Here is a 26,039-nt window from a genome sequence, read left to right on the forward strand (position 1 = left end):
GGATCAAAAGCAGGACAGTAAAATTAGAAAATAATTATTTTGGAAATGACTGGAAGAGCTGCTTTAACTGTCGCATTCAATAACAGCAGTTTGCTCATACATAGAGTCATTTGAAATGGCTTCTTATTTATTAATGAGGCTTTTTTTTCCCCTTCAGATATTTCACAAAGAGCACAGTTTGGGGGTTTGAAACAGTTTGGACGGAGATAACTCAAATTATGGGTCCAGGTTGGAACTCAGTCGCTCAGGTGAGCAAACCTGGAGTCGCTCCACTCCTCCCAATGCAGCAACTTCAGGCTGGTGGCAGCATAAACTTTGAGCAGAATTTAGCCCAATTTGGGATTTTTAATTTTGTTTTGCCATGGAGGATTTTCCCTCCAGTATATACCTTTGCTGCACATCTATTTCAATAACCCCGTGCAAAGGAATTTTGCAGACAATCCCTTATTAAACATATTATGGTCACATCATACTGGCTTGCTAGAGCAAATAATTTAAAAAAATAATCAGCTTGAAATAAATGTTTATAAAAGTAGCACAGCTGCACATATTTGTTACAAATGCAAGACAGAGTACTGAAACTTTTCTATGACTAACCCTTTAGTGTCTCTATGACAGCAGCAAATTTCAGTTGAAAGTGCCAATGAAAACAAAATAATGATCATTTTTCCAACAAATTCACCTCGTATCTTCAGGTTCCTATATTGGCTAAATTATTTGCTATTATATATATATATATATATATTTAAAAAATATATATAACTCCTTCTTACACAAATTTACAGCATTTGGGGGAAATTTCATGCTAAAACATCACATTACAATATAGACAGAATAATAACTGTTTCTGCATTTACTTGATTAAAGCATTAAAAAAATAGATGAGGTGTAAGAGTGCCTTAAAACAGTGGAGACAAGTGCAATTATTACTGAAATGTACAAATCCCGGGCTTCTGCTGAAATAGTTTGAAACATTTTTTCTTTTACTTTGACTTCTTGCTATTTTGGCAAGTAAGATAAAATATATTAGCCATTCCATCAGATGGCTGTGGTGAAAAACTAGCTGTGATGAGGAAAAATGAATTAAAGGAGCATTAATAAAGATTATCTATGAAAGAAAATAAGGTCAAAATTAGAACTCTGCAATTTAAAGCCACCTTTCAAAATTGCAAGCTGCTTTGCCCAATGCTAAAATCCATTCATTTTACTAATCATGCAATCAACCAATCTCCATTATCTCCAGAGCTGGCTATAAACATGCTATAGACTGGGGTGAAAGAGGGAGAGTGTGAGGTTGAGAGACAGAGAGAGGGAAAAAAAGAAAGCAAGAAAGAAAGAAAGAAAGAAAGAGAGAGAGATTACTACACCCAGCCTTTTATAAAGCCGTTTCTTTCATTATAACAGGTCTTTTCATCCCAGTGACACAGAACCTTTAAATTTGGGCATAATGCTCCAGTACAGTACACAGCTATAGCTTCAAATGGATTTAGAACCTGCTCCAGAAAAAAAAACAAACTCCCTCGCTTGACACACAAATTGTTTACGATTCATTAAAAAGCAAAATTGCATATCCCAGTGCTGGCAGCTGAGTCCATATGGGTGCAAGGGGTATTCACTCATCTCTTTGTATGCTGGCAGTACCAAACCGAAGTTTAGCACTGTGCAGCTGAGATTTTGTGCAGCCAGACGATGCATGAGGTAATTTTCAAAGCTTTATTTGTCTTTAAAACATTAAAATCTGCTCTCTAGCTTACTTTTGATGAAAAGAATGTGGCAAATGGGATGAGGTTTGGGGGGGGGGTAAAAAAAAAACTATTTTTGTGGTGTGTTTTAGATTCATAATGTATGAAAAACTGTTTATTACTCCATCAATAATTGAAACTTTGTATGAAAATTATTTGCAATTAACACATCTATTGTAAAGATCTTGAATTATTCACTTCAGCTAAAAATAACGTCTCTTATCTACCACAACTTCTACAAAAAAAAGGCTATTTAAGTGATTTTTTTTTCTGTTAGAAAATAAATGGTGTGACGTTCAAGTTTAAGGAGAACTTTCTGCAATGTTTAATCTAAACAACAGCATGTGTGGTTATAAAACTGTTTATTTTTAGGCAAGTGCATTACTAAACGTTTCCAGGATTTTTACATATTATATTCACAGCACTAAAACATCTGTGAAATAGATGTGACTGAAATGAAACTTCCTTGGACACTTTCTCTAGAGTGCTAATAACTGCCTAGTAACATTTGAGGATACTTATTAAATAATAAACACGGACGTACCTCATCATAAAAGCAGCCGATAGACAATAAAAGAGGAGTGGTAATAAAATATACAAATGGCTTGGAATAAGGCAAAATCACAGCATGATATAAATCTTGTGGCTAAAACAGGTACTTGAAAAACTTTGTTTTGAAAACGATAAGTAAAAATCAATAGCCTTATTTACAGGGGTTTAACAAGCTAAAAAAAAAAAGTCACATGAATAATCAACAGTTTATGTGCATGCAAATACCCCTTCCCCCTCCAACTTCTCCTGGCAGAAAGTCTAATTGGAAAATCAGTACTATAAGTAAAGTGGTTAGCCTTCCCTATTCCCGTTAACCAAACACTGTATGTTACATTTCACTGGCAACCGCTGGCAAACCTCTAATAGACACTTTAAAAAATTAAGAGTTTAAAAAAAAAAAAAAAAAAAAAAAAGGGAAAACCCCGAGCCCAAACACCTTTAAATACAAGCCACATGATATACACAATGGCTACCACCAAGCTGCAGAATAAAATCCTTCCGGATCTCACTTTTAAAAGTCTTTCAAGTCCTCTGAGGTCTTAAACTTTCCAAATGATACCAAAATTGGTCCGGGGCGGCGAGGGGGAGGGAAAGCCCCCGACTTGTTTCAGCGTATCATACAATGAAAGTGATCATGCCTTGTTTTGTAATTCCACTCGCCAGTCCTTTTTTAACTGATATCTATGTGAAATGAGCTGAGGTTCACGGTCCAGTTAGGAGCGGATAATACATTCATTGTCCTGGCAGCAAACTTTTCCTCTCACTGGAAGAATTCACGCTTGCCACAAGAATAATAATTACAGAAAACTAAAAATGCGCTGCTAACGAATTAATCCCTAACGGACAACACGCTAACGAGGGCAGTAATGATTTGAGGACTCTCTTCCTCGCAACAGGACTTGCATCTTCTGCTACAATGGGCTATTGTGCATCCTCCTAACTCACTATACCTCTTATAGATTCAAGATGTCAAAGGTTGTCTGGCCCGGCTGACCATGACATGCTAGTTAACTCGTTCTACGGAGCACGTTGGGACTTTATTGAAACTTTAATTGTGCCCAAAAGCAGCTAGAGCCAGACTATGTGGGATCTGTAACACATGGCTCCAGGTCAGCACAGCCCGGGAACCTGTTCTAACGCAAACAAGCGGAGGGAAAAGTTAGATCAGGGTCTCGGATGAACGGCAGCACCTCGCAAACCGCGCTCCTCTCACACGTGATGATTTTACACCACGCCACGACCGCACCGTTCCAGGCTTTTACAGGGATCGACTCGCTTTGTAACGGACTGAACTTTCCACCTTCCCTTTTTACTAAATACTGCATGCTAAAAAATGCACGCGCACACGGATGCTGGAAAGCAGCAGATAAAATAAAACAAACTGAGCGTTAGGCAGCCGACTGAGACAAGTTATTCTGCACAACAAGGCTTTTTCAAACTACTTCTTTGCATACTTTTTTTTTTTTTTCCCTTAAGGAGAATTGAAAAAGCTTCCCTCTGGAAACTGTAGTGCACATTAACAGTCTCCTGTTACACAGGGGAAAGCACACAAGTGGGACAAGTGTGAGGCTGCTCTACTGAAGAGTGTGAAAAAAATCAAATGTTAATTTGATAAATGTGAGGTCTGGGACATTTTGTCAAAGAGGGAGGGAAAGTAGAAAAGGGAGAAAAAAAAAAGCAGCCCTGCTGCCAACTCACCATCCACCAAGTTCTGGCCGAGATGTCGTAGCAGAGCTGCCATTTGATGGAGCCGTCGGAGGTTTTCCCTGCCATTATGCTGTCAGCAAGCTTCATCTGATGCTAACTCACGGGAGATAAGACACCTAATTGAGAAAACATTTGCACTGGCATGTTGGGCAACATGTAGCCCGGTCCATACCATATGGAATCATGGGTAAAAAAAAAAAATCTCCTTGACAATGAACCAATCTCTCACAGACCCAGTGGCAAGGTGAAGTGGAGATGAAAAGTCATCTGCTCCTAGCACTGTCTTCTCCTCTCTCTCTCTCTCTCTCTCTCTCCCTCTCTCCCCCCCTCTCACTCACTCTTTTTTTTTTTTTTTAAATAAGAACCCACTGCTCAACATCAAAGAGAGGCGGTCAAAATTAGGGCTTCATCACTCAGATGATTTTGGTCTGCAAGGTTTTTCTTTCCTCTTCTTTATTTTTTAAGAAGAATAAAGAGATTTAGTAGGACAAAGGCAGGTAGTGGACTGTGGAGGGAGATCGCCACAGGCTATTAGCCTAAAATTTCTGCTTGACAGATGGAACTGCTTAGAGACTATCATGCAATGTTTTGGGTGTTTTTTTTTTAAAGACTTTCAGTCTGATTCAGTATCTGTTTATCGCAGCTACTTTTCTCATGTACGTGACTGGGGGGGGGAAAGACAGCAAAAAAAGAAAAAAGATTGCGTCTTTCTTTCTTTCATAATTGTGCATATAATAATTTAAGCAGTGAAAGGCAAAACAAAAGTATAAACTGTCCAAGTTAATTTCTCAATCCAGTGATAGACTCTTTCTGAAGGAATCAAATGATCTTTCGTGTTTTTTTGAGAAGCTCAAGTTTTGGCTATTTATTGCTTCTTGATTTTAGATATCAGATCATATTATTTAAATGAATGACTTTTCATATGAAGGTTCAAAGTGCCCTCTAAGAGCTGAACAGTCCCCTTTTTATAGATTGGTAAAATGTAATTTTGCTACAATCTTTTTTTAAAAGTGGTTTTTAATGTTACATTTCTTAATCCCATCAGGTGACAGCTGCCAAACTCACAGAGGTTTGTTTCTCCCTCCTGCAAAACTTCTCTGCCACACTCAAAATTTACGTGGGGAATTGACAGATAACTTGGGAAAAGACAGTCCCAAAACAAACTGCTTTGAAAAGTTATGAAATTATGTTATTGTCTGATTTTAAAAACTTTTCCTGCCTAGCAAAGCCAGAGATAATCATAGATTTTCTCATCTCATTTTCCCACTTCTCCTGGTGCACTGTAAACCCAACTGAAGTATTACTTTTGTGACAGCTGACTATTAAGCAGGCAGTGAATGCTTTCCATTTAAATCACCCCGCTGTGTCACACGGAGCGACGGTTGCTCGGCTGTGACCACCAGAGTCCCTGACAGGGCACTCCAGCCTATACAGTAGAGCCTTTCCTCAAGTGCTCGAAAAAATGAACTTCTGAACTGGCAAACACACTCTCGCCAGGAATATTTCTTAGGGCTGCGGAGCTATGGCTGATACAACTCGCTCACTCAGAAACAGCTACACTCCACAAATCTTTTTGTGATTTGGACACAAGAGGAAAATGTATTAAAAACATCCACTCGATTTTAAACAATATTCGTTTCTGTTTGTATCAGAAAGGAGCTCGTGGGTGCACAATTCTTGTTTGGATTATTTTGTGTATTAACCGTTGTTAACTATTTGGCTACAGCAAAATTGTAATACTGGGCTGCACAGATTACAGAACTGCCATTCAGTACAGGACAGAACTAACTTTTACTGAGCTTCAATAATACCCTTGCATTTCTGTGATGTGTGAGATGATAAGCAAATGATTCAGTGTAAGTATGAACTGCTAATGTAATACGCAGGGGTTTGGGGTTTTTTTGCCCCAGTCTTACAATCTGTTTGGACTATACATCAGTGAATTATCTATGCTACTACAGCATCCCAGTTTGCACTTTTAGCTCCAGATAGCAGGTACAATCCCACTGCTATTTACAGAAAAGGGTCTGACTAGCATGGGAAGTGTTAAGTTTTATTTTGAGTCCAGAAAAAAAAAATGGACACTGTGCCAGGAACTGTCCTTGCTCTGGCTAGCCAAAGTATTTATTGTCTTCTGTTGCTGCAGGTTTGCTAACACTACCTGTCCTTTCAGTCTCACTGCTTATTGGAAAAAACCCTCCCTCTCCAAATAGTCACACAAAATACAAAGCAAAACTCTTAGTAACAATCAGCCCTTGATTTGGTGTCAGATTCAATTTTCTGCTCTCTCTCTGCTCCTACCTCTCAAACCCATCATCTTACTCACCCTGCTTATTATTTATTTAGTATTTCATATCCAGTTGTGCTGCATGTCATTCCGAGCAAGTTCTGATAAATCTGTATTCTATATGGGGTTTTAGCACCTGGTATAGTTAGAGATCTACTGACCAACTTTCTCTGGATTGCTGCATTACCCACTTCTTCCTATACCAACATATGATTTTACCTCCCAATATTAATTGTAAACACACCAACTAAATATTTTTTTTAGAACAAACACTTTTCAGATTATGAATGACAGAAGCATGAAACCATTTCCTTCCTGACAGTGGAGTGGTTATGTGCAAAGAAATGAGGAGTGCTGTTGGTTAACAGTGTTTTAAATTCAGAACAATTAGGTGCAGTTAACTTTGCCATTGTTCTTTCTGATGCTGGGGATGGTGGGTTCTTACCCGTAGAGCAATTACTCCTTTCATAAGCGGCTGTTGTTAATAGCATTAAAACAAGATTAAATACAACATGTTAAATATTGCAATTATTGTGGAAAATAAAATTATTTGGTGAGCATAATGGGGAGCAAATCAAGCATTTAACATGATCCAGGAAATGCTACTCCAAACAATTGCATTTGTTTTATGCAATTTTTCCCCTTTGATTGCTGACAGATGCCGTTTTGGAAACAAACATCTAAGTAGTTTTCCTTCAATCAGGAAAAAAACCACACACCAGAAAATGGCTACATGTTTTGAATTTAACTCTTGTCAATCAGCATTCTGCACAACACTCCCTGTGAATAGTACTGGGACAAAACGATGCCTTCCAAAGACTAATAAGCAACAAAGATATTTGCTTCTAAATCAGATCTGTTCTGAAGGAAGAAAAAGCCTTCGTGTGGCATTGACATTTGTGCAGATACAGCTGCAAAATAAAAATGCTTTCAGTATAGAGTGGCATTTCAAGTTGGAAATAAGTTAGGTGTGTATGTTGTGGGCTACAGGAGATTTGTGTTCTGACAGCTTTAGGCCTCAAGCAATGGGTTGAAGTACTTGCCAGTTTCTTTCCAACTTCCTACTGGAGAAGTGGCCAACTACCCACAAATAATTTGCTTAATTGTTGAGCAGAGTTACCTGCCGCAGCTCACACAGCACAAGCAGGCCTCTCTATCTTCCCTTAGCCGCAAGTTTGGATCAGGATATTGTTGTTCCTATCAAGTGCACGGAACCAGGAAAGAATGCTAAAAAAAGGCTAATAAAGTATATTGATTCAGATGACTGTATCAAGCTGGCATTTTACAGTCTACTGGAACCCGAATGCATGAGAGCATTAGAAATGTTGGCATAGTGGGTGGTTTCTCCAAATGTTGGCTTCTACTGTTCACATCGGTAAAAGAAACGCGGCAGAACTGCGGGCAGTTCCCAGTGCCAGACACATCTTTAGGATCTTAGACCTTGTTATTAGATTATCTATTACTTGCACGGTACCCATTGCTCATTAACCCTCTCTTTGTTCCCTTTGCCTCCCTCTGCATCTCCAGTTGCAATTGTTCAGAACCTCTTCAGCTCATTGCAACAGTGTGATTTAGATCTGTTCCTAATTTTGGAGGCATTTTCCTTGGGAAGCCTCAACTTCGATGAGTTACAAGGAGGATTTCCTTATCTTGAATAGTGACAATTAGTTCAAGAGCCACGTGAGAGCAGGCAGTTGATTTTTGGGCAGCCTCTGAACTGATGCAAAGTTGCTGACAACGAGTATGATCTAGCTTTTGGAAATCCTATAATCCTGGCTTCAATCAAGAGGATCTGCTGTTGCTGAAGGCGTAAACAAGGAGAGAAGCAGCATGTGACCACTGCTGCTGCACCTTCAAGGACTCCCAAGCCAAAACGAGCGCAATGGTAAAGCTTCTACTGGTTGCTTAATGTTACACACACATTTTGGATGATCTTCCTGAACCCAGGGAAAGTAGTCCTTTGCCCTCTGCAGGAAAGGTTGGGTTTGGACTCTGCATTTCCCCCTGTAGCTCTGTTGTGTGTGTTTCTCCCTGCTCCCCTCTCACTCCTCTGATTTTCTTCCTACCATCTGTATTCCCCTTTTCCCTCATCTGAAACAAGCATCAAGATCTTGTTTCTGACAGAACGGTCTGTCAATATGGAAACACACTGACATCACAGACAGTGCTGTGACTTCATGTCTGAAAGAAACAAGAGGAACAGATGAAAGGACTGAAGGCGAAGGAATGACACATACAAACATTTTTAAAAAATTAGTAAAAATTCTTCTCTATCAACCCAAAATGCAAAGGAACATAAACCAGATTTATTTTTAAGTCTAAATATAACCAACTATTTCCTAATCTGTGACCATAACTCAGTACAACATTTCAACATGCTCTTCACCCATGAGAGGTCCCTGTTCCCCAGGAGCACACACTTGGCTGGCTCAAGGCCCACGTGACAGCCAACATGACCTCAAGAAGGACTGAGCAGGGTCTTAAAAAAAGCCAATATCAAGTATATATTGAGAGAAGCCTTTAGAGGGAAAGGAGGAATCCTGCCCTAGACTAATCTGTACCATCTAAGCAAATGCAAATTCATAGAATTTGAAATGAAAGTATTTGAAATCACAAAGTCAGTTTGGATGCAGCTGGATCAAAGGCATCAGTGCCCCAGTGGGGTGGGGATACAAAACATACACAGAAAATACTGAGTGTACAGGGATGGAATACCTGACTATTATTTTCTTTTTTCTCCCTAGAATTAAATATGAACAAAAGGGCCTAACCACTATTTCTATTACAAGCACAGGTTTTTTTTGTAGAAGAATTTGGGAGGGGTTAAAAGCCCCACACTTCCTTTACTATTTGTATTAAGTATTTTGGGTTCTAGCATTAGAGGGCATGCAGAAGATACTGCTTTCCTGCTATCTCCAGAGCCACTGCAACCCCTTAATAAGGAGATTCATAACTAGTAGGAGAGGAGCTCAAGAAAACTAAAAGGTTAATATATTCTAACTAGATGTTGGGTATAGAATGTCAGATCTGTCAAATTTCATTACAGTTTGGTGCTCAATGAAAAAGATTTGATTTCTTTTGCCACTGTCCTACTATGTTCAAGTCACACAGTGCCAGCAGCAACCAGCCAACGACCACAGGCTGGCACTGAGCGGGCCCGAGTGGGAAGCCAGCCGCAAGGACCATCTGTTTCCGATTTCTAGCGAAGCCAAGATGTGCAGTGAAGTGCATTCCATTCACCCAGCCAGCCTTCTCCCTGCTCAAGTTATTAGTGTTACAAGTGAAATTATCTTTTCCAAACAGCGGGGGAGCTATAATCCTTATGGAACAAGGCTTTTAAAAAAAGGGGAAAAAAGAGGAGGGGAAAAAAAAAAGAAAAAAAAAAAAGGACAGAAAAAAGGCCCCCCAACACTCCCCCCTCTTCAAACATCTTTTGTCAAAGTTGTTGATGACACTGTTTGTAAATTTAATTGCCATGTTCACGGGTTTTATAATTTTAAAGGATGTTTTATTAAGAACTATATTCTCTTAGGGAAGAATGTGTACATCAGTTCATGGGCTCTAATGTAATAAACCATTCAAATATATTTAGAGGGTTATTTATGAATAAAGTTAAAAATGACAAGATGAATGCTCATTTAAGTCTCTCTAACTTGAAGTGCCTTGAAAAACATCATAGGTTTAGAAGTATAATTTAAAGTGCGAATGCATAAACAGCGCTAATTACATGCTACTTACATTGTTTCAATATGTAATGCATATGTTTAACCTCGCAGAGGAAGGATTGGTCTTGGCACAGCAATCGTGGGGATTTAAGGGTATGCTAAACTGATAACTGTAGAATGAGCTCTGACACAGGATATTGGTCTCCTACTGTTACCTAAATGCCAGGTGAAACCAAAGGATTTATAGGAGGGCGGGTGAAAAGGGGGAGGGGGAAAGGAAAAAAAAAAGGCTACACAATGAGGTGAAACTGAGAAGTTTATTTTCAAAGGGGGAAACATTTATCCTTTGACACCATTCCATTCCGGTGACTTTATTTCTAATATACCATGAGATTAATGATGTGGCTACTGTCACTGTGTCTGATGAACACTGGCAGAGCTGTGGAACAGTTGCTCCCCCTACTATTATTGGACATATTTGTAAATTGGCATCTATATGATGAATTCATTCTGTGTGCCAGCCAATTGGAAAAAATCTTATTCAGGAGGACAGAATTTTCATTTTTTTATTAAATTCTATATGATAGCCAGTTGGTTCAAGATTGGCTGATATAAAATTTTTTACAATTAACAATGTTTGATAGTTTTCATGTCATATGATAATCTCAATATGACTCTTAGGCAAATCAATTGTACATAATTAAGGAAGTAAGTTAACATGAGGAAAAAGATCCCTGACATACCAGAGGTGGGGCAGTATTTAAGTCTTTGCTTAGGGAGGGCACAGTTGCTGAACATTGCCATAATGATTCACTATCCCATTCCTAAAGGATTTATTCATTCAAAAGTAATCCCATCCTAAATGAAAATCCAGAATAGCTTGTTCCATTCATTTTCTTAGTCCCTTTCAAACTGTTTTTACAGGTCTAAAACTATTTTCATGAGTGGATGCTATAACACATTAAATGCAACTGTTGAATCACTTGAAACCTGATTATGAGATGAGCCCCTTCTTTGGGTTTTATTTTTTCTCTGTATTTCAGAGGTGCAACTGGACACTGATAATCTCTGTTCCAGGACATTATTTGAGCTATGGCTAAGCTGATATTAACATAAATCATAACCTCATTCCAAATTTTCTGTGTATCCAGAAACATCTGCTATAGCTGCACATGTTGCCCAGCTTTAGGATGCCTTGTTTTGCCATGAGTAAAATATATTTCAGGCTGTTTGATGCTGTGAGAAGTAACCCTTCAGAATCTCTCCATGCAAGCTTGCTTCCACGTAGGTCAGGAAGAAAGGGGTGCAGAAGGACCCAAAGAACTCAAGCGGGAACTGGGGGGATTGCTCCAGCCAGCTTTAATATTTAAGAGCTACAGGGAATGGGAAGAGAGTAAGGCCAGCAGGTGAAAATGCAGAAACTCTGCACATTTCTGTCATTTACTTGTTCAGACACAGGATGCTGAGTGCCAGTGCTTGCTAAGGCCGCAACTATTTGCGCAGGCACAGGCAAGGGTCACTTACTAGTTTGTAGATAATGCCACAGGACTACTTTTGGATTCAAAGATTGAAGCTTCACATACTCTAGGAAACTAATATCTGAATTTATCCTTTTGTTTTTACTTGCTCTTCAATTTTTGGATAAGAATTTGCTACAAGTGGCTCATAGTGGAAAAAAAGATTTTATTGTTAACCAGAAGGGACAGACAAGTCCTCAAACCTCTCTGGAAATGGCTTTCTTAGACAAGACCTACTGAGTTCAGCAGTGCTGGTGGACTTTCAGGCAGCAGTGCTAAATCAGTGCCTTTTATCATCTACAGCTACATGAAAGACTGAGACTACTCCTTCCTAATGAGAGACTTCTGTAACACTCTCTGCTTAGGGCTATTCTTAAGGAATAAGGAATCCAAGACAGATGTGGCAGTGACCATCATGTTACTCTCAAAGACCAAATCCCTCAAAGCAAAGGAAATATGAACAATTAAAACAATAAATACACTGAATCATAAGAATTTCCAGTGCCCTCAGTTCTAACTCCAGTTCCACACATTAATTTGTAATTCTTGAGCCATGAATAAGTAAATCCTCTTTTGTTTGGAGAACAAGATTAAAATGCTACTAATATTAAAACCACTCCTGTTTGCTGGCTCATACATCTATTTAAATACCTGCCAATTTCTTTGCTTTACCTCTTGAGTGTCACACTTGTCCTCCTGCTAATACCAGCTGACTGGCAGCCAGCAGGCTGAGCACTGCAGGTAAATATCTAGAGAAATGCTTTGGCAGGGCTGAGCTCTGTGTAAGCAAATTTTACAAGCAAGTCAGGCATAATCTGTTGAAGTGGCTCCGGATTACTGAATATTTAACAGTAAGAGAACCCTTTTGTGACTGTAAAGACATATTTACACTCCTGTGTAATCTATGGCACTGGACATCACATCATGTAAGAGAAAACTCTGAATGAAGCTCATTCAAAAAACATCACTCTAAATACCCTTTTTTTTCACCCCTCCAGTTAACTGATCATAGAAACAAAGGAATTTTGGAGATGAAGTCTGTAGCATGTAGGTCTTCTGGTGTGGCTCCTTATATTTTTTGAAGCAGGTTTTAAAAATCTGCAGGAATCTTAGCTGATAATAAACAACATACCAAGAAGAGCAAATCTTTTTCAACTAATCAAGTTGAAAATTTTCCATGAGTTTAGAATTTATGAAACTTGATTACTTCGCATATTTGAAAATCAAGTCTTATTCAGCACATGGTGTATTGCCAGCAAAGAGGGTGTTATGTAGAAATTATTTGATATTTTTTCTTGTATCCACTGGAATTCCCATTAAAACAAGACAATATAACAAATGTAATTCTTTATGGCCTTAATTTTGAAGATCTGACTTTTTCCTCATGCTAAAGGACCTTCTTTTGCAAAGCTGGCTGATAGATATGAAAGAACTGGTTAACATTCTAGAAAACAGAAATAGAAGGATGCAGGGACTGCAGAATGTCCCTTCATGCATCTCCATCTTTTCCTAATGCAGGGATCCACCACTAAGAAGATGACACTTCTGTCTATGAAGGCTCCTTTAGAGGGGGTTCAGGGCCAGGTGCATTGCTGGGAGTGGGTAAAACAGGAGGTGGCTCTTTTCTGGCCACTTCACCTGTCCCTTACAGGATTTCTTGCTTCTCTGTGCTGGCAGGAGTTAGCACAAACCCAGAAATTAGTCTGGGGGCTGCTTTTATCTTCATAGATGTCACTTGAGGAATAGCTGTGAACTTGTCTCCATGCTTGGAATCAAAGGTGCTCAGTGCTGAAAAGCTCAGGAATTATTTCAAAATGTGCTTTGAAACCTTCCTGGTGGGAACAGCTGGAATGTGTGTCTGTGTTACCAGCTCTAATACTACAAGCACAAACACAAGCTGAGTCACAGTGGACGACAATGCTGCTGACAAAATGTTTTAAACTGCAAACTAAAACAACAATGGGATTATTTATGGACTGCAACTCTTATTTTAATGTCAATAAATGTACTGGATAAATTCCCCTTCATTAGCTGGAAACCTCAGAAGGAAACAGAAATATTCTGGTAAACCACAAGCTTGTTCTTAGCAAATAGATGGCTGCATTTCCACTGTCGAGGCATAGCCAGACTGTTTCTGCACTGGGATAATAAATCTCTGGGAGTGAAAAACAAAGTCTATAAAAGCAAGACCTCCAAAGTAAGGGTGTGAGACACATGGCCCTCAAGCCTCCAGAGGATGGCATTAGAAAGTATCAAGAGTAGAGTTTTTTCTTTTTATGAATGGAAAACATGTTTTCCAAGATCTACCATTCAACTCAAAACAAATGGTTGGAATGAGTCCCTGTCACTATGGGAGGTGTTTGCTCTCTTATCTACTGGGCTGCAGACAGCCTAGACAGAGGGAGTTCCTTTGACTGCTGTTTGCTGCAAAATAGAAAAAAAAAAAAAATAGAGGAAAAGCACAGAAATAATGTTTTACACCTCCCTGATTCCTGAGATATCTGAGATGCAGAAGGAGCAGTTCTTTGTAATATCTGACTCCACAGATATACATCAGGCCATGGCATACACCAAATGCAGGGTGCTCTGATGCTTCCCATCCAACCTCCTGACACTTCACTCCTGCTGGTCCTGGAGAGAAACAGAGGACCCAGAATTGCCATTGGGGCTCTCCCATCATGGGAGAAACACCATCAGATCAGCTGAGATCAGCTTCCCATTCCTTGAGAATGCTTTTCAGAGGCAGACAGAACAAGGCACAACATCTTACCGAGTAATACTGGTGTCTCCTCCTGTTTCTGGAGTGAATATTTTCATGTCAGGATGGAAAATCCAAACATCAGAGTTACAGATTGCTTTTTTGTTCTGCTCCTCAGCACTTATCTGTCTTTACTTTTCCTTTCTAAATCTGTGCTTCTATATCTTATCCTGTACCTAATGGCTTTTAAGCTATTTCCAAGATGGAAAATGTGGTATTCTCTTATCTGTGCAGCATTTTGTTTATTTATAGCATGACATTAATGACATTTTGAATTTGCTTCTGAGTTTTTTCTTATTGTAAAGACAAGGCACACAAACAATTGTGTCTGGGTCTAAGTACAGTCTTAACCCCATTCAATTTATTTCAGATGCTGAGTCTTCAGGAAAAGGGACCAATGACTAATAAATCAGGTGTTTCTTCCTTCACCTACTCGGATCAATAAGAAGCAGGAGAAAAAATTTCTTGTTTGCATGAGACAACACAGACAAACAGCACCATGTAGTGGGTAAGAGCATATTTCAGGCTCTAACCTTTGCACAGAGGCTCAGCTTATTGTAAGTAATTTGTATTTCAGCAAGACTAAAAAACTGTTTGCTAAGAAGGGAATACAGGGGTATGAATATGGCTTGCATATACTTGTAAAGCATGTAATCTGCTTTTTACTGAGCAGTTTATGTAAACCTCATACTGAGTTGGGTTTCCAAACCTACAGTACGTCAATGTGTTCCAAATGAGGCAGAAAGAGAAAGGGGCAAGAGAACTCAACATCTTTATGCACAGCCGCAACCTCTCCAATCAGAAATGGATAGTACTTTGCCTAAAAAGTCTCATTTTGTCTTTTAAATAAACACAAAGTCAGATTTCTCCTTGTAGCTGCTTCACCTAAGAATATAGTGATCACCTTCCTAAAGGGAAACAACATTCACTACAGCTTATTTGTGTTGGGAAACCAGTGCTCTGGTGCACCATCCAAACCATGATTCCACAGTGGATTAACCCAGACAATACTTATCAAAAATGTCACACCACAAATATGAGCCAGGAATACATTACTGGGAAGGCTGCCTGGACCAATGTGAAATTAGAGAAAATGGGCAAGTATTATGTATCAAACAATGCAAAACACTTGCACAGACTATGAACATACATCACTCTAACTGCTTTTGTATTAATTTAAACCAAGTAAAAAAAAAAAATTAAGAAAACGAAACTGTGTCGCTCTTAAGTGTCTCATCAGATTGCATTATTCTGACAGCTCCACAGGAATCCAGTGACTCTGCACTCATATTCTCCACTCATGCCTCTGCCAGCATTTCCCTGACAGTAGTTGCATGTTTCCATGTTCCCTTGGGATGGGACACATTACAAGTCCCATCCTCTCACCCCTGCACATCCCCTTGTCCTTCTCTTTCTGCACTTCATTGTCTCTCAGACCTGCAGTCATCAGTTTCCCCAGCCTAGATCACCTTGCTCAGCAGTCTTAGCTGCACTCAGTAGCATCACAAACTTATCCCATAGGTAATCCCATCTCTCCACATAGCCACGCTTCTGCTCAGACCTCTCTTGCTCCACAACTGGCCTGCTTTCATTCTCAGTGTATTTCTGGTTTCTTTTTCCTCCCACTTCATTCTGTAACTCCCTTGCCCTGCCCCACTGGAGTTCTCGGTCATTCCCACACCCACCTCTGTGGCAATCTACAAGTCAGAAAATGCTTGATTCATCCCTCTTAGCTGGGACAATATAACACAAATATATATAGAGACAAACTGAGAAAGCCAGATGTGTTCACTAACCCCTGTGCTTTTTGCCTTCTAACACCCCAGATTATTTGGAGCAGGTATTTTATTAACTCTATTTATACTGCACCTAACACATAAGGGCCATGAATGGGGATTTGATTTCTGGACAATTTCATTCTAGAAAGTAAATGTTATGCTAAATAAATCCTTAGAGAAAAGATACTGGTAAAATCTGTCTTGTTCTAGGATTTAATAACAAATGTACTATTTGGTGCATAATAGGCAATTCATTTTGCTATGCATTTACTCTATTTAAAACATAAAGCACTTAAGGATATTTGGAATATGCAAGACTATTAGAAAATCAATTTCTATTCTGGTTTATAGCCCAACCACTTAAAGTCTTAATTTGCTACAATTCACTTTCAGATATTCTGACTCGTTAAAGTGGATCAGCTACCTCCTGAACTCTGGTCATATGCTTGTTAGAGCTAAACTATTTAATTATTGTCTACCACATCCACTCTCTCCTCTTGCTTAGTGCCTACATTTATGCATTTACAGCATCAGTTCAGGTTGTTTGCACTTGCTCAAGAACCTGCTACCTCTTTTTCCGAGGTTTGGAGGAGGGAGGCTTTGATTTCACTGAGGGCTATCCCATTCCACTTGACAAATAAACAAACAGCAGAGTAACTGGCAGGAAGTCATGTCCCTTTGGTGAGCAGGGCTCCAGCTCATCAGAGGGCAAACCAGGCAGCATCATTTTCACTCCAGCACAAAGTGTCCATTCTTGACTCCTTGACCAAAGGAAGCAAAAGCAGAGGGACAGCGAGCACAGCACATCTGCAGGGCTGGGTTTCACAGGAAGTTATGCAGCTCCTCCACAGATAAGTTTCACTGAAGAACAAAGACTGATTCTGTTCAATGCTCCGAGAATGCTGCATTGAACCTGGACTGAGCTTTTCATTCCTTGAAAATGAGGCTCAGAGAGCAAAATCTAATTTCTCCCTCACCCTTGTTTAAATTAGCTGCACGATTTTCATATCAGCCTTCTACTTACCATATGAAAAAAAGCTTAAAAGACACCCACTCTTCTCCAACTAAGTTTACATGTTTTATGTATTGATTTTAGCAGACTACACACAAGTTGGTGCATCCAAGATAAATGTCAGAGCAACAATGACTAAACCAGTTATGTGAAACTTAGTCTCTGATATAGAGCTGCCTTAAAGCTTAAGAAGCAAAATATTTATGACCAAGAGCAAGACAAATGGTGCAATAACACATTAGCAGGCAGTATTGTCACTGATTGCAAACATATTTTGAGCTTACATATTTCATGTACACCCTGACCTCAGAGGTATTCTACCCACTACAATTGGTTTTGCAGCAGCTCAACATTTACCAGGAGATAATGAGGTGTGTTTTTGAACGATACAAGCAGCATTAGATGTAGTGGGAGCCAGAAACATGATCATATTAAAAGCAAATAGCAGAGCAGATTACCTCTTGCCCTCTCTTTTAGCTTGAGCAGCATATTCCAATAAGTGCAGAAGAGACACTGTCAAGTACTTCTTTATAGTTTCATTTTCTTTTTTTTTTTTAATCTCCATTGCTTGCAATGCCCTTGCCCTCTTTAAAAGCTACAGAATAAAATTCCTTTCTCAGTCAATTTTGTACTCTCTCCCTCAGCAAAGAATGACAAGGGATAAAAAAAAAAAGAGCTCAAAACTTCACCCCCTCTCCAAAAGAAGAAATAGAGATAAAGGTTAAAGATAAGTTTTCATCAAAGTTTAAAGGAACCATTAAGTTCAAAAGAAGGTCATCTGCCCTGCTCCTAATTATTGCTCATTTCCACTGTGCCCAGCTGTGGGAAAATAGTGGAGCATTTTATAGCAAACCATAGGTAACAGTAAGCACAGCCTTGGAGATTCTGCTCTTTAAGGAGGGCAGTAGGATCTTTTCTCAAAATATTTCTTGGGCACTTTTGGAGTAGAAGTTTTGAAACGTGAGGAGAACAAGGTAAGAGTGGTCTGGGGGAGGTCCCTGGCTCTAAGCAGTATCACTATGGCAGCTCGGTGATGCATATCCCAAGAATTCCCCTTGGTGGCTGCCTGATCTGGAGTTGGGCTGGGACTGGAAGCAAAGGCTGTTTGTGCTGGCTCAGGGACTGGGAGCCCCGCGGGGCAGATGGGATCACCTGGGAAGGTGGGCTGGAGGCTGCGTGTTTACTCTGGCTGGGCACTCCAGAGCTGGAAGTCGTCCCTGTGAAGGAGAAAATATCCAGAGCCCCTGAATTTATAGGTTGGCAGCCTCCATTTTTTTTTTTTTTTCCAAACTGGAGTTGAGAAACTGTCTCTTTGTGGTTATTGATACAAATTTTCCTTCAGTTTCAGGACTGATAAGATTATTATTTCTTCTGTAACTTAAGAATCATATTTCTGCAGACTGTTATTTAAACACTTGACCCTTGGTGCTGTCTATCACATAGACGAGCACTCCTTACGGGTTAGCATAGAGTTTGAACATGGCATTCATAATGGTGCACATTTCTGTATTAAACATATAATTTACATGCACCGTCGGTCTAAATTTGACTTAATCGCTTTCTCTCCTCATGTATTGCAAGTCTGCAAAACAGCAGCACAAGGAAGAAAGGCTTCACGTCTCTACCTCCCTTCCCACCTTCCAGCCAGCACAAGTGATTCAAGTTAATTGCATGACATCACAGCAGTAATTACTCTCCAATAATAGTTTGCTCCCTTGTGTGACAGTGGGCATTTGGGTCAGCAGATGCCATAATGGCAGTGACAAAAAAGCTTTGCCTGCATCTTATCTGTCCTTCCTGCAAACTTCACCAAGCTTCCTTCTTTTATCCTTTTCTTTAGGGAGCCACAGGGAATCAACTCAGCTCCCCAGTACACCGAACAATCTGATTTCTCCAGCCCAAACTCTGATATATTCATAATGAGTCCAGAAAGAATCAGAGAATGATTCGCAGCATAGCTGCAACTCCATTACAACAGACAAACCCCAGCCTGCAGCTGAAGTTATTCTTTTGCCAAAGGAACAGACAACTGCTATTCAAGTAAAGGTAGCACATGAACTTGAGAAAACTGTTACATAAAATCACATCTTTCTACCTCTGGGGAGAGAGCAGCAACTGGCAGCTGCTCCAAGACGGTACTTTCTGATCCCACCTCTGATCAGTGCAGTGGACAAAGCAAAGCCAAGCTTCCTCCTGTCCCCCTCCAAATTCCCTGGGCAGCCAAACTGCTGTGGATGTGTGAATAGTTCAGGAGCAGCAGCCTGGCCAGCAGGTGAAAGAAATTACTCCTAGTACATATAGAAAATACAGTCATGAGAAGACACATGGTTTGGGACAGGAAACTGCTATGAAATGCACTCTGGGCAACTGGGCATGGATCTTTTCCTCTCCCTGAGTGTCTACCAAACTGTCCAAAACTTTGCTGTTTGAGAAGATATGCAATGCAGAATGCATGTCATTCATTGTGTCCAGCAATAAACAAAATATTTGGTGCATTTTTAATGCTGTAAAACCTTTTAAAATACTTTTAAACCTTCCACTGTGGGACAGAATTAGAATTGTTTTGCTATCTGCAACAGGCCTGGCCTCCAATCACATAATTAAGCAATCACAAATTGCAAAATTGGTTTGTTTGGTTCCCAAACCACACAAATACTTATAAAATAAAAGCTTTTTTGTTCGTCAGTTAGTGCACTGTAACTTACAGGTTATGAACAACACAATTTGGCAAATTGGAGCTTGGAGACCACGTCCACATCTCCCAGTGTTTTCCCCACACTGGATACTTCACTCAGTGTGCTCTTTATGGTTCCAGTGGCTGCATGCACTGAGATAATGTAGCGGCTACAACTTGAAATAAAAGATGTAAGGCTTGTTAAGCATAAAGGATTTTTTCTTTCTGTATGAGACAGAGGCTTACACTTCCTGCAGCCAATTATACCATCTTTAACCACTGCAAGGACTCATAAGCAGCAGCATATGCAGAGTGACGGGCTGCATTTTGTAGCTCAGTTCTTACAGACACAGACACGTGTCCTGCAGACCAGAAGCACCATATGCTCCAGGAAGCAAGTGCTGGGGCTTCTGCACCATCCCATGTACTCCTCCTGTTCCTCAGACTACCCAAGTGCACCAAAAGCTGTTCATGTAAGAAGTGTGCACCTTGTACCCATGAAAATTTTTTATTCAGCAATAAATGTACTATCTGTAACAATAACAACAAAAACAAACAAACAAACAAACAAACAAACAAACAAACAAGCAGAAGATTGTGTGATCATTTAAGCAGGTTCTCTGCAAGATTTCCAGTAGAAACTTTTGGCACTACCAATCAGCCAAAATTTCTATTACTGAAACTTTAATTCTTTATGAAAAGAACCCCCTAGATTACAAGGGAGAAAAGAGAACTACACCAGAAATACCTAAGGAAAGGAAAGCCACCATTCTCTCATGGGTTTTCCAGACAACCTAGCAGCAAGGTAACACTTAAGGCCCCACAGGACAGTTCAAAATGCATATAAAGATTTTTGCTTTCTGTCAAACACAGCAGTTAACTGAGGCTTTAAGATCCCAACTCTGAACAAGGGTCTGTGTTAAACATCAAAATCCTTGGAGGATCACCAGGAAGAACATAAGGAGGATACAATACTTTGATGTACTTTTGTGGGTGATAGGGAGAACAACAGTCTGCTCTTTGAAGAGCAGAGAGACTTCACAGTCTGTATTTGTATTTATTTTCCAGCAAGATTTCCAATGCACCCAAGACCAAATGTCCAGATTAAGTATTTTCTGGAAAGAGGAAATAACTCAGTGTTGAGTATACCATGGCAGGGTGTTTCATCAGCACCTAGCTCATGAAGTAGAAATAAAGGGATCTTGAGGAAACAAGCAGTGGGACTGTATTCCAGAAGCTGATTAGTTTAGAAGGTTACCAAGTACAGTATTTACTAATATTTGCTAAAACTTGCCCTTCAGAATCAGGATCCCCTAAATTTAATTCTCATTCTCTCTGCATTGCCTCTCTACATTAAGGTAGATGGGCAGCTTGCATACTTAGTCACGAATGGAAGAGCTTTGCTATTAAAAGGCCAAATTCACAATTCTGCTGCCATCTCTATGGCTACAAGGTTGCACTTTCAAAAGTGACAAAATTAGGCTTTGGTTATATCTATATAAAATTATTGCTTTATGAGAGGTGATTTGGATTTATGCTGGTGCAAGCTAAATTTAGCCCTGAAGCTGATGTTTCAGGGATTTTAATGAAGTGTTAATTTTATATAGCTTAAAATAGAATTGGAAAACACCTCCTACACAATTTTTCTAATATCTAGGTTAGCATGTCTGTTACTTCAGTTACTTTGTGCTTTAAATTATTGGCATTTGACTTGTGGTTTTGGCAGCTATAATCTGCTTCCTCCAATTAGCAATGAATGGGGAAGGATTTCTGTTTTTAAATGCAATTCAATATGGACATCAGTTTCATCCACTGAGAAATTCAGAACTTGCTTGCACCCAGCCTGATTCTGCTGCAGAAGCATTGTGCTGTAATTGTCACACATTTGCTAAAGCCCCAGTGTTAATTCACGCTGGAGCCAAAACGTGATCACAACAGGCAGGTGAGATTGGCCAGGTGTTCCTGGCAGGAGCACAACTGAACCTGTGCTGCAGCAGTGCAGGTGTTGTGCAGCCACACCTCCCACTGCACCTGCACTGCTGTGCCAGCTCTTGTTTCCAGGCCACCACATTGTCTGGGATGAAGAAATTCCATCTCCATGGAGTGCTGGCATTTAGAGTTGTGCAGTCTGTGCACAACAGAAACACCTTCACACCTGAGCATATAACTATACATGAGAGCAAATAACAACTGCACTACTACATACAATCCTTAAAAGCTACACAGTACATGCCACCTGCAAATCACCAGTAATTTTGGTGGACATTGTTATCTTAAAATAAAAAAACTAAGCAGATTTACACATTCTGGATCCAGTCAAGGAAAGTGCAGACTGTTAAGAGAAGTCCCATATATCTGACAATTGCTCTGCCACTGCTTAGCACAAACTATTCCTTTTGCAATCAAACAACATCTTGGTGGTCTATATCAGCACTTACAGGACTTTGAAACCAGCATGTTTCTGTCAAAATTTCCTCATAGAAGAAGAGTGCTGAAATCCCACAAATATCTTCTTTGAGACACTCTTATTTTGTTCAGTTTCACCTTTATTTCAGAGTGGGGACTTCTAGACTTTTCTATGCTCTGAGCAAAGACTTAGTGCTTCAGAAAAATACATCTGGGCTGCTCTGCCTGCCTCCTTTCTGCCACTACAGCACACAGGAACTGGACTGAGGGCACAGAACTCCTCAGGTAACATCAATCCTGGCGCTCCCTGTCAGCCCCAGTTTATGTTTTGTATGCTCTGTGGCTGTGTGCAAGGCAGGAGGTGCAGGCTGCAGGGGCGCTCCCACTCTGCTGCAAAGGATAATTCCCTGCTCCCGGGCACTCCGCCCCCTTCAATCACTGCCGGCCTTGGGGGGCTGGCTATGCTTCAGCTCGCCTGCAAATGAAGCTATGGAGGAGGATCCAGGCAATTCAGATGGTGTGGGATGGATGTCAGCGAGCTGGACCCTCAGTAATTAATGGTTCATAAAGATTCCTGGTATCCAAAATGAGCCTGGTTATGTGACAACATCAATCTGTTCCAGGGGGTGATCAGAGGCAGGTGAGAGGAATAGGTCTGTGCCACCACTCTCCAGGATGTGCCTGGGGAAGGGTCATGGCTGGGCCCCTTCCAGGTCTTGTTATTACCCATAACATCCCCTTTGTGCTCTGACAGTGAATGTAAATGGCCCCAGACTCAAAGGCCTGCAAATGACAACAAAGGTGAGGTACCCTTGAGCCAAACTTCTCAGGTTTGTGTCAGCTATTCCACTCCTCTGCTACAGGTCCAATGTCAGACTGTCAGACTAAAATAATGAAAAATGGGGTTGAGTTTCACTGAAGTAAGGTCATTTTTATGGTAGTGTTTGCCTGAAGTAGGACTCACCAAATCATAAAAAACTCCCAAATCTTGAGGGTTTTGTCAGGGCACTTTACCAGCTTAAACATTGAATGAGATGTAAACATGCATTAACAAAACATTTTTTTTTTTTTTTTTTTTTTTTTTTCAACCAGTAAACAATGTTCAGGGACTAACAAGCAAGAGCTAGTTGCGGAAAAAATATTACGTTTGCAAGAATTACTGGATTTTGTGGAAAGAAACTTCATTCAGAATTGAATTTGAATCACTTCATTCAGAATTCCCCCTCCTCCTTTTTCAAATCAGTATTTAAATTTATTACTTAAGAAAAAGAATTAAAATGTCTCCTCACCCCTGGAAGAAGCCTTATTACTAATAAGGATCCTTTACAAAACTGCTTTGATTAAATGAAGAAAAAGAAAAGATAAATAGACAACTAAATATCCTCTAATAAGAAAAGTTAATAAGGAAAATGGTTCTAATATTTCTTTCTCTGATAGTGGCTCCATTGTTTTGATTGGAGAGGCAGAAGTGGAGCAAACACTCAGTGCTGCATTCCCACGACTAAATCACCTGTAAGATTGTATTTTGCATTTGAAAGCTCTTTGACAATGTCTGTCCCAGGGTAGATGCCTTCGCTTCTTTGATGCGGTTAAGCAATTTTGCACAGTCATGTAATGGATTAAATTAGACTTAGTCTTCCTTGAATGTTTTATATGAGGTCTGGGTTAGAAATGGAGCTCAGCAACATCCACTCACAGTAAAGAGCACTCTTGAAGACATTTTGCAGGATGGGCTTAAGTCAAAAAGTCAAAATGAGAACACAGACCTCTACTTGTACAGAAAAAATATGCCCTGTTTTCAGTGACCTTACTCTTTTTTTTCCCTTTCTACCTCTGAGCTCAAATATTAAATTGTGTAATTTTCTACTATTCCATAAACACCTTTTGAAGGTGGGGAAAACAAACAAACCCCACTGCACTTAATACCTCAATGTATTATCCCAATAAGAGGTAGGAGAGAAAAAAAGACCCCTCACTAAAAAGTTGCTTTCAACTTGTTTTTAATGAAGGCATTAATGAGCAAATGAAATGTTTTGTAAGTATTTGCTATGACATAAAATAGACTCGGGGAGTCCATTTCAGGGAAAAAATACCCTTGATCAGGCAGTCTACATTTAATAACATAGCAGAGGACATAAGCATTTAATAAAAAATAAATCTAATAATTAGGCCTCATTTTTTACTACCTGGCTTGTATTTAAAGGTCTGGTTTAAGGTGCAAATGGAAAGTTCCCGTTTGATTTCAGGAGATTTTGGCTGTGTGTTGCTTAATAGCAGCTTTGCTAATGAAGTGTCTATTGGTTACTGAACATGACACATTTCCTGGCATTTTAAAAAACTCTTCTAAATATACAGAACTTGTCTACTCTTGGAGTTTCTTAAGAATGAGGAAAAAAAAAGCAGCAGCTGACACTATGTTAGCTAACAGAATTTCAAATACTTCTTTTAACATTGAAAAGGGGGATTTTGCACTTAGCCCTGATGATGACCAGTGGAAGGGCCTCTCTCTAACTCTTTCACAACCAGCCTGCTTGGGCTGCACCACCATTCACATCCCCTTTTCTTCAACTTACTGTCTGCTTTGTTTAATTCTGAATGAAACTCAAAAAATTCTAAAAGTTGTTTGGGTTGAAACTGTAAACCACATGAAACCCCTGCTATAACTTAGGTTTGTTTTTTTTTTTCCTAAGCTTAGTCAGAATTCTAGCCAAATTGGCAAACATGATCAGAGCTTCAGGTTGGTGAGTGTGAAACAAAAATCCCCCCAAAATCTGAAAACCAAGTCACTTTTGCCTTATTTTAGGGATTTCTGTGGAGAACATTAAACAGCCCTGTGTAACAGGATTAAAATAAATTTAACTTCCAGGGTCTGAAATTTCTTCCTCCAGGGTTTAATGACAGTTTTATTAACATAAGCTGATGCAGGATTAGACCGTTAAATATTTAAATCCCAACACTTCCTGAATTAATCTAGAAAGGGGAAAATTTCAGCCTGCTCCTTACCTAAAATAATCTATTCTGCCATTGTGCTTCTATGGTCCACTCTTCTCATAGATGGTTTAGGAAATGGGATACAGAGTCACCAGTTAACTTACTTTTGGCTAAATTTGCCCAGAATACTTCTGAACAATTAGCACTCTGGTCTGAAGGACAAAATTACTTTGACAAAGTTGTGCCTAGCGGCTGCTCCGTGACGTGTTCAGAGTCCGACATTTTTGGTACATGTCTGGAATTGACAGTGACTCAATACATAAGGATATCCTTTCATATTCATTTATGTGATAACCTCACTTTTGTTGGCACAGGAATATGTTGTCTTTTAACCTGACTTAAGGAGCTGGCCCTAGAAATAGTCTTCATCTTTTTGGATAGCAAGTTGGAATCAAGATTATTTTGACAGATGGCATCTAGCCTGTCTAATATGCATTTACCTGCTCCATAAATATTGATGACTTTAATACATTTGTGTTCTGCCATATGCTTCTTAAAGGTACACTTCCAAAACTTGACTTGGTGTGTGATTTAGACAGAATTAATCTCCATTTTGTAGTACTATAAATGAGATCACAATCACACGTGTTGTGGTTGATGATGGAAGATTAAAATTGGTGTGTGTGAGGGCGCAGGGGGTATCTCCAGCAGATTTACATCCCATTTCCTCTCAGTCCTGACATCATGGATGTTACAAAGTATAAGAGGAATACGTCTTTATAATATAAAATATTTAACACAGAAAGGAGTTTGGACAAAGGGAACCCCCTGCCTCACAAGGTCCTGCCACTTGAACCATATTTAAAGCATTTTTTCTCTCTCCATTGCAAAACCCGTCAGCTCTGTCACCTCCTATGAATGCCATATAAAATGCCTCAAAGAAAAAAAAATGAGAAAGATTAGATACCTACTAAATCCAGTTTTTTAGAGTCACAACTGTATGAGCATCT

The 26,039-nt window shown here is 39.6% G+C and overlaps 2 long non-coding RNA genes across 3 annotated transcripts in view; one reads left to right on the forward strand and one right to left on the reverse strand.

Moving 5' to 3' along the window:
* LOC128792575 (uncharacterized) overlaps window positions 1-26,039 on the reverse strand; it is a 145,770-nt gene that overhangs the window by 83,770 nt on the left and 35,961 nt on the right. Inside the window, exon 4 of one of the 2 annotated variants that reach the window (XR_008432451.1) lies at window positions 3,999-4,117. The exons of the other annotated variant lie outside the window; for it this stretch is intronic. This is a non-coding gene — a long non-coding RNA (uncharacterized LOC128792575). Of the gene's footprint in view, window positions 1-3,998; window positions 4,118-26,039 lie in introns of those variants that run through there. 2 annotated transcript variants of the gene reach the window in all.
* LOC128792577 (uncharacterized) lies at window positions 1,624-19,854 on the forward strand. The gene is made up of 3 exons (XR_008432454.1): window positions 1,624-1,698; window positions 14,599-14,736; window positions 18,859-19,854. It is a non-coding gene; the product is annotated as an uncharacterized LOC128792577 (long non-coding RNA).

The sequence above is a fragment of the Vidua chalybeata genome, chromosome 9 (assembly GCF_026979565.1).
Source record: "Vidua chalybeata isolate OUT-0048 chromosome 9, bVidCha1 merged haplotype, whole genome shotgun sequence".
NCBI lineage: Eukaryota > Metazoa > Chordata > Aves > Passeriformes > Viduidae > Vidua > Vidua chalybeata.